At 56.4% G+C, this 11,522-nt stretch overlaps 1 long non-coding RNA gene across 2 annotated transcripts in view; it reads right to left on the minus strand.

The window, feature by feature from the left end:
* The window catches only part of LOC108399634 (uncharacterized), a 20,953-nt gene extending 10,157 nt beyond the window's left edge, over positions 1–10,796 (minus strand). Inside the window, exons 1-3 of one of the 2 annotated variants that reach the window (XR_012121618.1) lie at positions 10,313–10,796; positions 8,344–8,424; positions 6,982–7,075 (exon numbers count right to left, since the gene is read on the minus strand). This is a non-coding gene — a long non-coding RNA (uncharacterized lncRNA). The remainder of the gene's footprint in view (positions 1–6,981; positions 7,076–8,343; positions 8,425–10,312) is intronic. The other variant, XR_001853700.3, reaches the window with a different exon arrangement.
* Positions 10,797–11,522: the final 726 nt, after the last annotated feature.

Here is an 11,522-nt window from a genome sequence, read left to right on the forward strand (position 1 = left end):
ATGCCCACCAGGCGTCTGCCTCCAGCAAGGCCTGGAGAGACACCCTGTCCTGCCTCCCTCACTGCGTATTGTCAGGGCTCAGGGTCCGTGTGGCCTGAAGGACCTGGATCCACTTGTATTTTTGTTTCTGAGGAAAAAACAAACATCAGTGGCTTGGAGATGGGTCGGTAAGGTGGGCTTTTTCAAATGGCATTTTACAAATTAACGTTGAGTCTCAGAAAAGCAAAGTGATATGTTCCAAATCACAACAGCAGAGCTGAAATTCAAATGCAGAGAGGGTTTCAAACTTTCATATCCAGATTCCCAGAACAGTAATGGCGAGTGGACTGTCCAGCCCTGCGATCAGGGCTGTCACACACTCCGTCTTCTAACCAGCCACACCCTCCCACCTACAAAGACCTCCAGCTCTGCCTCCCCTTGTTCCAGCTCTCAGGACTGAGCACCTACTACATCCTGGGCCTGGGCTGGGTGCTTTGAGGCACTATCATTTAAATTTCAAGGGGGTGTTGTTACCCCCATACAGATAGGAAAACCAAAGTTAGAGAAACCTCATTCAGCAAATACTAAATGTCTGTTTTATGTCAGCCCTGTCTCCTCCCCTCACAGTCTGCTAGGAAAGATAAAATGACATGGGCAAAAATAGAGAATGACGGACTGTGGTAAGTGGTGTGGCTGAGACTGGGGAACTGGGAGAGACCAGTTATACTGGTGGAGTCAGGGAAGAGCTTTCTGTGGGTGGATTTAAGCTGAGACTAGAAGGGTGAATGGGTGTGACTTGCCCCCAAGGCTCACAACCAGTTGGGCACAAGCCCAGTCGCGCCAGTAGCTACTGACCCCCATCCGTATACCCTTCAGTTTCCCAGGCAGACCCAGCTGTCTAGCTGGCCAGAGGGAAGCACTTACACGAGGACCCAGGGTGAGTGCAACCCTGACACCACAGCCTCTAGGCACTGAGGTTGGGAACAGGATGCCAAGAAGCCAAGGGAGGCAGACCTAACCTACCACAGCCTTCACTCTGGGGGTCAGATCTCCAGTCAAAGGCCTTGCCCAGGCCCTGCTCCTCCCCCGTGGTCCCCCGGGGGCTGCTGCATGGCTATCTGACCCTAGCCCTGGGCACAGTTGACTGGCCAAGGAGTGAGCGTGAGGTCCCTCCTGATCTATCAACTTGAAGTCTTTCTCCCTGGGGATGACCTGCCTAACCCACTGTGTTTTGTTCTCTGCATACAAATAAATGCTTTCATCCAAAGCAGAGGTGTGTGCAGCATTGGGGGAAGTACAGGGACTGTGGGCTTTAAATACGTCAAAGCAGTGAGATGGCCGCCGAGCGAGTGGCAGGTAAGAACATAGGCTCTGGAGTCAGTCCTGGGTTCAAACCCTGTTTCTATCACCAATTTGGGCTGTCATCTTGGGCAAGTCACTTCCCCTGTCTGGGCTTCTGTTTTCTTTAGAAGGGGCCACCAGCCTCACAGGCAGTGGCAGCTGCCGTGGTGAAGATGATGTAAAAGGTACTGACCTATACACAGAGGTCAGCCCCTCCAGGCCCAACAGCTTCGGCCAGGAAGAGGTGGCCACTGGATGGTGTGGATGCAGCCAGGGTAAGCCCAGCTGTGTGGCCTTGGGCCATTACTCTACCTCCCTGAGCTGTTTCTCTGTTCAGTGCTACAGATAATGTGTGAGTGCCTGACACAGTGCAGCTCCCTCCCACCTCCCAGCTTCCGGGAGGATGTATTTCCAAAGCTGCACACATGCCCCAGTCCTTGACTGTACCCAGCTGCCAGACAGCCCTCACCCACCTCCCTGTGGCTGTGCCAGGCCAGCCCATCTGGCAGCTCCTGACATTTGCAGCTACTCTGGGAAAGCTGCCAGCTGGAGATAGGGGCGAGCAGCAAAGGAAATCAGAACAGGTGTGAAGGTGGGTGCCCCCAGTCCCAGCCAGCCCTCCCTGCACTCACATCAGCTTCTTACTTCAGCAGCTCTTCTAGTTGTGCCGGCTGGCAGCTGGGCCCAGCGGAGCCAGAGCCTATTGTGAGCTGCCCCTTCTGTCAGCAGGAGCGGGGGCTGCACAGGCCATGTTCAGCCTCCCCCAGCAGCAGCTGCTGGCATCTATAAGCTGGGTGGGGGCCATCCACTCTGGCCTGGGTTCCAGGTCCACTCCAAGTCCAGACTGGGAGGAGACGGGAGGCAGAAGGGCTAACAGGGCCTTGGGTGCTGCCTCCAGGCCCATGCTGATCCTGAGTGGGCCGCAGGGAAAGCAGAGGGAGGAGGAATCCAAGCCCATTCTCTCAGAGCCCCATCTTGGCTGTCTCCTATCATCCCAGCCTCACTGGGCCCTAAGATGTGTTTCTCATTTTCAAAGGAGGACACTGAGCCTTGGTGAGGTCTTAGCTGACTTGCCCAAAATCTCACAGCTACCAAGTATCAGAGCTGAGATCCAAACCAGGCCTGGTGACTGCTGAGCCCAAGCTCTTTCTGCCATTTCAGCCATTTGGCCAAGGTGTCAGCACTGCCTAGGCCCGCCCATGCCAGAAGGACACCCCTGCCCTCCACCTCCCTTGGGCCAGGAGAGGTCAGCCAGCTGAAGTAGCCAGGACAAGGCCTGGTCTGACATCGATGGGCTGCCCAGGCCCCCATGGCCAGCAGTGGGGTCCAGGACCAGGTGGTGGTGGTGGGAAGGAAAAGACCGACATTTGTCCCACGTTAGGCAGGTTCTCCATGGTGACCCCATTTGGCAAATGTGGAAACTGAGGTTCAGACAGAGGAAGTAACTTCCCTGAGGCCACACGGCTTCTCTTCCCACTCCTGACCTCTTCTTGGTCCCCAGCTACTGTTGAACTTCCCCCCTTCCCCACCAAAGCATGGGACCAGGGTCAGAGGCTTTGGACACCAAGGACCTTAGACATTACCACCTCCCTGAATGGATGAGAAAGAGACCCAGAGAGGGGAAGGAGCTAAGGTCTCACAACAAAATGAGACTCAGGCTAAGGGATCCTGCATCTGCACGCATCCCATCTCCTTGGAATTGTGCCAAAGGTGGGTGGTCCTTCTTCTCCCACTGACTGCGCCTATTCCTACCCAGACCATGAGCTGTTCATGGAAACCTGGGCTCACGTGGAACCAGAAATCAGGCCACACTCATTCCAGCACCATCTCCAGCTTGCTGTGTGACCTCCTGCAAGCCACATCCCTCTCTGAGCTACTTCTTCATCACTCCCATGGGGATCAGGATTCCTGCCCATTTGTCAGGGTTGCTGTGAGGTTCATATAGATGCTGGACAGAAGCCCTTGTAAATTGCAAGGGATGAGACATGGGATAGTACCCCAGCCCAACACATCAGACCCAGAATGTGATTATAGGTGCCTTGCCCCACTTTTTCCCCCACATCACATACAAATCCCCTTCCCCACAGACATGCCCATGCCTGCAATTCCACCACTAGAAAAGATGGTTGGTTGGTTAAGAGGGAGGGAGATAGAGGCAGGAGATGGGGCCAGGCCACTCAGGGCTGAAGAGCATGGCTGTTCTCCGAGGGTCTGAGCCTGGAACTTCCTTGACCCTTGTCTGTGGCGGGGCTGGGCATACCCCCAGCCCCAGTACTCTGTCTGAGAAGCTGTTGGACTGAGCTCAGATGCCCGGAATCCTACCTAGAGTCTTGCTGAAGCCCCAAGTGTGAGCCTATGGGTGTGACCGGAGAAGTGAAGGTGCCCAGAGGGGGGCTAGACCCCTGAGCCATGAGCCAGTGCCCAGCCCACAATGACTCATTGAGTGTCTTCTTGTTCTGGCCTCAGTTTCCCCATCTGCCCAAGAGGACTGGAAGTGTGGCTCTCAGTACCAATGTTCAGACTTGGTACCATCCCTAGGCCTTTGCCCATGCTTTCTCTTTCCTTTCTTCTCTGCCCCACAAACTCCTGGTCATCCCTCCAGGCCCCAGTTAGTAGTCACCTCCACCAGGAAGGCTTCACCAACTCTTTTGGGGAAAAGTTGCCCCTCCTGCATGATCCCACGCCTTCTTCTGGAGGCCCCCAGCCAGGCCCAATCCCTCCCTCACACTTGACAAGAAGACCCAAGGAATTATAACACATGAAATGCTTAAAATAGTGCCAGGCATGTAGCAAGCAGCCATATGTACCATCTATAGCCCAACAACTTCCCCATGAGTATCTCCAGCTCCAACCACTCCCCTGAGCTCCAGATCTTCCTCAATACTTCCACTTGGGCATCTCACACGTATTTCCACCTTCACCTGCCCAAAGGCTCCTGGTCTCCCCACACTTCTCCCTTCATCTTCCCTTCAAACTAAAGGGTCCTACCGTTCCTTAGGTGCTCAGACCTAAGTCTTGGGGTCATCCTTGATTCCTGCTTTAGCCTGCAGCCCCATCAAGTCCTTCTGCAAATTTTGTCAGTTCTAGAATCCAGATGCTTCTTGCTACCCGACTGCCATCCCATGGTGTCTGAGCCACCACCATATCCTGCCCAGATCAGAGCAGCACCCTCCTGATTCTCTGTTCACCCCTCACTGCAGCCTTTAAACCACGTGTTATATCCCATGGCCCCCATCACACTCAGAAACAAAGCCAAACTCCTCACCACAGCCTAAAAAGCCCTGTGAGACCCGGCTGCCGACCCAGCCCACTGCCCCCCCCTCCACCCCAGCCCCCATCCGATGTCTGGCCACTTTGCCCATTGGCTCCTCTTGGGTCATGCCCGACTCCTTCCCATCTCAAAGCCACTGCACTTGCTGTCGTGTCTGCCTGGAGCACTGCCCCCAGATCTGCTTGGCCTAGTCCCATTCTCAGTGCCCGGCCCGCCCAGCGCTCAGGCACAGAGTAGTGGCTAAATGTGGTCTGAAACCAGAGAGGATGACAGGACCAGGGCTGGGTATGCAATCGTGCACCTCACCACCAGGTGGCACAGCACACAGGCCTCTGGGTGTTGACCTCAGCTCCAGCCTCCAGCTAAGAGATTTGGCCTCTTAGCAAAGCCTTCTGGGGCCTCTGTGCCAGGCGGTACTGGGGGGCACCAGCTGACTCGGCCCCCGCCGTGCTCGTCCTCCAGTGGCTACTGGCGGACCGTCCAGGGGTAGCCACAGAAGCCCGGGAGGAGGGAGGGTTGGCTGACTCCCATGGCCTGTACTTTTAGGCTCTTTCTGGGAAAGTGGACGGCTAGGCATGAAGGGTGCTGTGCAGGGAACCGAGGCTCAGCCACAGCAAGGTGTCTGGGAGCCTCAGCCGTGCAGTCTGTTTGCCGAACCTGGGTGTGTACCTCACCTCCTCCATATGCCTTTGACAAGCCTGTTCTGGCTCGGAGCCTCGGTTTCCTCTTCTGTCAACAGGGGATAAAAATGTGAGCAAGGGCTGGCATCCCATGTTCTATGGAGAACTGAGGTGGGCTGCTCTATCAGAATAAGTCTGAGGGGCTTTCCAAGGGGCCACTCCAGTGGTGGGTGGTATGTGCAGGTGGGTAGCATGTGAGTTTGGGGAAAAGGCAGACGGACAAGAAACCAGCAGCAAAGGGCCGCAGCCTCCTGCTCCACCACCTGGGGAAAATCTCTAGGGCCCCTCCTACCACTGATCTGAAGTGTATGTGTGTGAAGTTGTGTGTGTGTGTGTGTAAAAGAGAGAGAGAGACAGACCCTGGGTATGTGTGAGTGCAGGTAGGTAGGTCTGTTTGAGCGGGGGTGTACATCTGTATGTGTCCAAGCCAGCAGCCCATGGGTGAGGACAGGCTGCCTCCGTTTGGCAGAGGAGAACCTGGGATTCCAGAGAACCAGAGGCTTTCACCTCCGTGCCAGGAGGGGCTCTCAGGGCCTGGAGCACCTATTCAGTCCGTGCCAGGAGGGCACCGGTCACCCGCTTCTGTTCCAGCCACTCCCAGCACCTGGGGCTGGATCTTTTCTCTCTCTCACTCTGCGCTTTCTGATTTGCAGACATTTGCACTCAGACCCACCTACTTCCCTAGGGGGCACCGAGTCAGTCTCACTCCTGCCAACCCAGACAAGAGGCTGAGGGCGAGGGGGCCAGGAATTAAGTTGGAGGGGCCCAGTGCCCAGCCTCCCATTTCCTCATGTAGAGTCAGCCTGGCTCTTTCCCTTCTCCAAAGATATAATTATTAAGCGTTTACTGTGTGTGGATGCCTTGTACACCTGTTCATTATGTCTTCACAACAGCCCTCTGTGGTACCTTTATGCCCATTTGGCAGAGGAGAAACTAAGGTTCAGAGAAAGGAAGTGACTGGGCTAAGATCCTACGATAAGTGGGGTGGAAACCCAGCTCTGGTGGACTTTCTGCTGACACAGCTGGGGGGTGGGAATGGGAAGGGGCTACATGCTCCCTTTCTTGGCTCCTACCCTCCTGGTTACAAGCCATGTGCCCAGCCACCTGGCTATTGCCCTTTTGACTCAAGTAACCAGCTGGGGAGATGAGGGTGGTGGTGGCACCAGTGGTAAAAGACAAAGGGGCTGCTAAGGTTTTGGGAGTTCTTGAGCTGATTCTGGCCTCTCTCCACACACACACCCCAGTCCAGCCAGGAAGTCTTCTCTGCAATTCTTTCTCCCAGACAAGCTGGGCCAGCTATTTCCTAACTCCTGTGCCCAGACACTGGAGAGGCCGTCCTTCCAGGTCCAGCTTCCAAGCCACTTCTGCCTGAAGGCCCTCCTGGATGCCCCACCAGAAGTGGCCTCTCCCTCAGCTCCTTGACTCTTTGGACTTCTGAGGCCCCTGAGGACAAAAGCCACCTCTGATTTCCAGAACAAAGAGCAGGGCTGTCAGCATAAATATCCAGTGAGGGCTTGCTTAGGGATAATAATAATTAAAATAAAATCTACTGTCAGTTGGGCAACTCATTAAGTGTCCAGCCTTGTGCTAAGTGCTTTTCAGGCAGTTTCTCAAGCAGCCCTTCCCACAACCCCCCTGGAAATTGTATCCTATTATTATCTTCATTTTACAGACAAGGAAACTGAGGCACAGAGAGGCTGAGTGACTTACCCAAGGTAAGAAATGCACATGCAGGTTTTAAACTGAGTCACTCTGGGTCCAAAGTTTGTGTTGGACTGAAGTGGTCCATCAAGAAGTGGAAATTCTTAAAAAAAAAAAAAAGAAATGGAGATTCTAAGTGTTTGTTGTTGCTGGGTGCTGCAGGCTAGTGGGGTGTCAGACCACTAATTCTATGCTGGGCTGGGTAAGGCAGGCCAATCTCACTTCTCATAGAGCTGGAGGACAGAAGCACCCTGATGCCAGGCACTGCTCAAGTCACTCTTCTCCTTTGAGCCTTAGTTTCCCCATTTGCTGAAAGAAGATTCTGGCCCTTACCCAGCCTTCCAAGGCAGCTGTGAGGAGAGAGGAGTCAAGGCTGCCATTTTCAAGTGGATTTTTCTAGTAAACCTCGTTTTCCGCCCCAGTCTTATCCAGAAGGCAAACGTGAAACTGATAAAAGGGGTGTCTCATCAGCATAAGTTTCTAAGCTCAGGGTACTGACAGGTCCTTAGTTTAGAGTCATTTGAGAGGGTGTGTGACAATTGTGATGGACACACACCCAGCCTGGGGTGGTGGTGAGGGCTGTGGTGCCACTGGGAACTACCCTGTCACCCAGTTTATTTCTGCAGCTTGTCTGAGATGCATGGCATCAAGAAAGCCTTGAGGCCCGCAGGCAAAAAGCTCTTTTAAAAAAATGAATTTAAATCAAGCTTCGGTGACAGTCCCAAAGCCCAGCCAGGGGTTCTAGGTGTCTACAGAGCCCATCTGATGACCCCCAGCCCTGGCTGTGGGGCCCTGGGCAAGTCCCTTGCCCTCTCTGGCCTTCAGGAGGCACAGGAGGCTGGGGTCCACCTGCTTTTCTTCAGCAGGTCTGGATTCAGTGATCAGGCACTTGGCCAACAAGCTGGCTCCCCACAGTCCCTGAGAAGCCTAGGGGCGCTGGCGAGGCAACAGAGTGGAGACAAACTTCAAGGCCTGGCCCAGGGGATAGGCGGGGATGTGGGAGACAGGGTAGGCACGGTGTGGTGGAGCAGGACGGGGAGGGCGCAGGGAGCTGACCAAGCCCCAAGAGTTCAAAAATAAATCGTCTGAGTGCTGTCAGCTACAGCCAGCCACGCTCCCAGGGCCTGGTGACATCATGGGGGCACAGGATGTCCCTGGCAGGGCCTGGGGGTGGCTGAGGGGACAGGGCAATGGGAAGGCGGAGGGGGTCCTCATTTGCCCTTTATGCACCTGGAAGCTGTTTGTGTTTTGGGAGAGGCAGCTGGAGTCGCCCTGGGCCAGAGGGGCTGCCAGGGGTCCCTCCTCCCCCAACACTTGGGAGCGTCCCATTTTGCATCTGAAAACCTAAGATCCAGAGAGGCTGTAACTTGCCTGAGGCCCCTGCTTTGGGAGATTTGGCAGCCCCGGAACTCAAGTCCACAGTTCTGGCTCTTAAGCAGTGGTTCTTGAAGCCTGCTGGGCATGGGGTGGTATACCATTTGGAAAGGCTCGCTTGGACGGAGGGCAGGGGGAGGCACCAGATGAGCAAATGCCTAGCACTGTGCTCAACACTGTTCAGAACAAACAAGCTCCTATTATATCCATCCATCACCTCTGCTCCTCACTCTGAGCCCAAGGAGAGCCTGGCAGGGATTAGTGCTGTCCCGATTTTATAGACAGGGAAACTGAGATCCAGAGGGACAGAATCACCCCCTCCAGGCCTCACAGCCAGCACAGCCTGCCCAGTGAGGATGGGGCCCCGTAGGCCCTAGCAGTCCACAGCGTAAGCTGCTGATAGGGAGAGAGAACTAAGCTGCAGCCAGGGTGGCTGCAGGAGGGTGGGAGAAAAAGAGGCTTCCATGGGGATACAGAGGAGGGGTGGGAGGGAGGCACCCTTTCTTTGGGGCTTCTTCCTATCCCTCCTTCCCCTTCACCTCAGTTCACAGGTTCCATGCCCCCATGCCCTGGGGACCAAGTCGGGCCTGCTCAGCAGGCCCGGGCTCTCCATGCCCCACCTGTCACTGGGTACCCGCCATACTCTAAGCCTCAGCCTCACCAAATCGCTTAGATCCATAGATCCCTACAAACGCTTGCTCTTCTCTGAGCAGCTGAACGAGCTGTTCCCCTGCCACCCGGAATGCCTCGCCTGTGTCTTCCTGGGGAAAGCCTATTCATCCTCCAGTTCAGGCCAAGCCATCCCTGCCCCAGCAGGCAGAGATTATGACCGTGATGGTGAATGATCCCTCTTCCTGGGCCAACAACCTCTTAGGGCAGGAACCTTACTGTATTCTTCTCTCCAGCTAGTGCCTGGATGGAAGAATTAAACTGGCTCCCAACCTGCCCCTTTATCACCTGGGCCCTTGTCCAAGCCACATCCTCTGAGCCTTGTGAGGTGGGGACAAGGCCCATTTCGCAGGAATGCTGGAGAATGGTGGTATCTACTCCCTTAGTAGGTATTAAAGGTGGGTAGAGGTAACTGTGGTGGTGGTACTGCTCTGAGGCTACAATTCAGATATTCTCTGATCAAGTCCCCCAGTCTACCCTCCCCTACTTGCTCTGTCCTAACCTTTCCCCCCTGCTTTGTCTTTCCATCCTATCCCATCAAATCAAAGCAGGGAGGGGCAGTCCCAACCTGCCACCCTCCAGGTGTCTGGTGACTCCCTCCAGAGCTGTCACAAACATGACCCTAGGGAACCGGTTTCAAATGCAGAGTCCCAGGCTCCAGCCCCAGGAGGCCCAACCAGAGGGATCTTGGGAGGAACCCTGGAATCAGCTTTGTTAAGGAGACTCCCAGTGGCCGAGATTCCGCTTTAGGGGCCTCCTGGGGTGCAGCGCCAAAGCCCAAGAAGATGTCCCGACGGGGGAGGGGGAGCCAGTGCAGTCATGGTGGGTCTGGGGCTGGGGCTGACCTCAAATGGTAGCTGCCTGCACCGTTTCCTCCCTTCCCAAATGTGGGGCGAGCCAGGCCTAAGGGCTCCTCAGCCAATGGGCTCAAGGCGGAGCCTTCGCTGCCCAAGGTGGGCGTGCAGGCCTGCAGCTGGCCCTGCTGCCGCCTCTCTCGCTAGACGCGGATATAAATAACAGCGAGTCAAGGCCGAATGAAGTAAGTGCGAGCGGAGGGAGGCAGGAATCCCCACCCTGGACCGGGGCAGGCAGAGGCGCCCCGAGGGCAAGGGGCGCGGGGGCCGCGTTCTCTCGGGTCCCGAAAACCTTCGAGGAGGGCCAGGGGGGTCTCCGGGCCCTGAGGCGCGGCCGAGCGGGGTGAACTCCCAGCTAGGCCAGAGGTGGGAGTTGTGGCAACGCCCGACCCAGGAGGAGGCAAGGGTCTGGAAGGGAGGCTGTGGGGGAGCCGGCGAAATACCCTGAGTAGGAGGTTCCCCACCCCGGGCGGCGGGCGCGGCCCCTCCGCATGCCCAGCTAGCGCCTTGGCGAGTCCGCCGGCGCTGCTCTGGGCCTCGGACTCCCCAGCTGGCCCGGCCGGCGTGGAGGGGGCTGGCCCGGAATGCGGACGACAGAACAGCCGGGGTATTCCCGCGAGGGGCGCCCCATTGGCTCCCCCGCTGGCGCTGACGCACAGCCACGCCCCCGTTGCGTAGCTCCTCCCCCTGCCCTCGCATTTCCGCTGGCGGGGTTCCGGGAAAGGAGAGGCTGCGGACCCACACTTGGCGAGGCTTTTCTTGACTGAGAAACTGAGGCACTGCAAGGGGGTTGCCTGTGAGGATGAGAGTGACCGCCCTCGCTGGGATCCATGGGCCACCAGGGAACCCCAGCTCCTCCTGGGGCCATGGCTTCCTCCTCTGCACAGAAGTCCCCGTCCTGGCCCAGTCGTTGCGTGCTCCGGAGGTCCCCTGGGCGGGGAGCCCTCCACAGCCTCCTCCCACCCCACTGTGTCTGAGCTACCATGTAATTTTTATTCTGAGTCAGGCAATAAAAGGTCACCTTCTGGGTGACCTTGGGTAGACTTTGCCTTCCTGAGCTTCAGTGTCCCCACCTACAAAATGGGGCTGCCCCTGGGCCTTCCCTCTAGTGTTGCAGGTAAGAACCAAGACAAAGCAGCACCCGTGGGTACTTAGCAAGGTAGCTGTGAACTGTCCTTTTTCTCCCTTAGCCCTCACAGGACCTGACACAGTGCAGGACCCGCGCCTGGCCCTAGACTGGTAGGTGGTGCCCAGCTGGGCCAGTCAACTCCCTGTGGACCTTGGCCTTTGTCCAGGGAGCACGTGGCCTGATCAGCAGCTGCAGGCAGGGCTGGTGCAGCACAGAGGGCCCTGCCCGGCTGCCTTATACACAAGGCCGCCGGGAGCACCTGGGCATCCCCTGCAGTGCCACTCACGGTCTCGCCGAGGTAGCTCACCCAATGCCGGTTTTGAGCACCTCCTAAGAGCAGACTTCGGAATGAGGGAGGTATCTACCCAGGCCTCTGTCTGCTTAGAAACCATGGGAGCCTCGGTCTCTATCTGTAAAATGGGGATAATCACACCACCCTGCCTCTCTGCCTGCGTGGCCTCTGCCAGAATGAGATGAAATGCCTGCTATCATTATCCGGTCTGGACTGTGAGCCCCAGACTTTA

This window comes from Manis javanica, chromosome 10, assembly GCF_040802235.1.
Source record: "Manis javanica isolate MJ-LG chromosome 10, MJ_LKY, whole genome shotgun sequence".
Classification (NCBI taxonomy): Eukaryota; Metazoa; Chordata; class Mammalia; order Pholidota; family Manidae; genus Manis; species Manis javanica.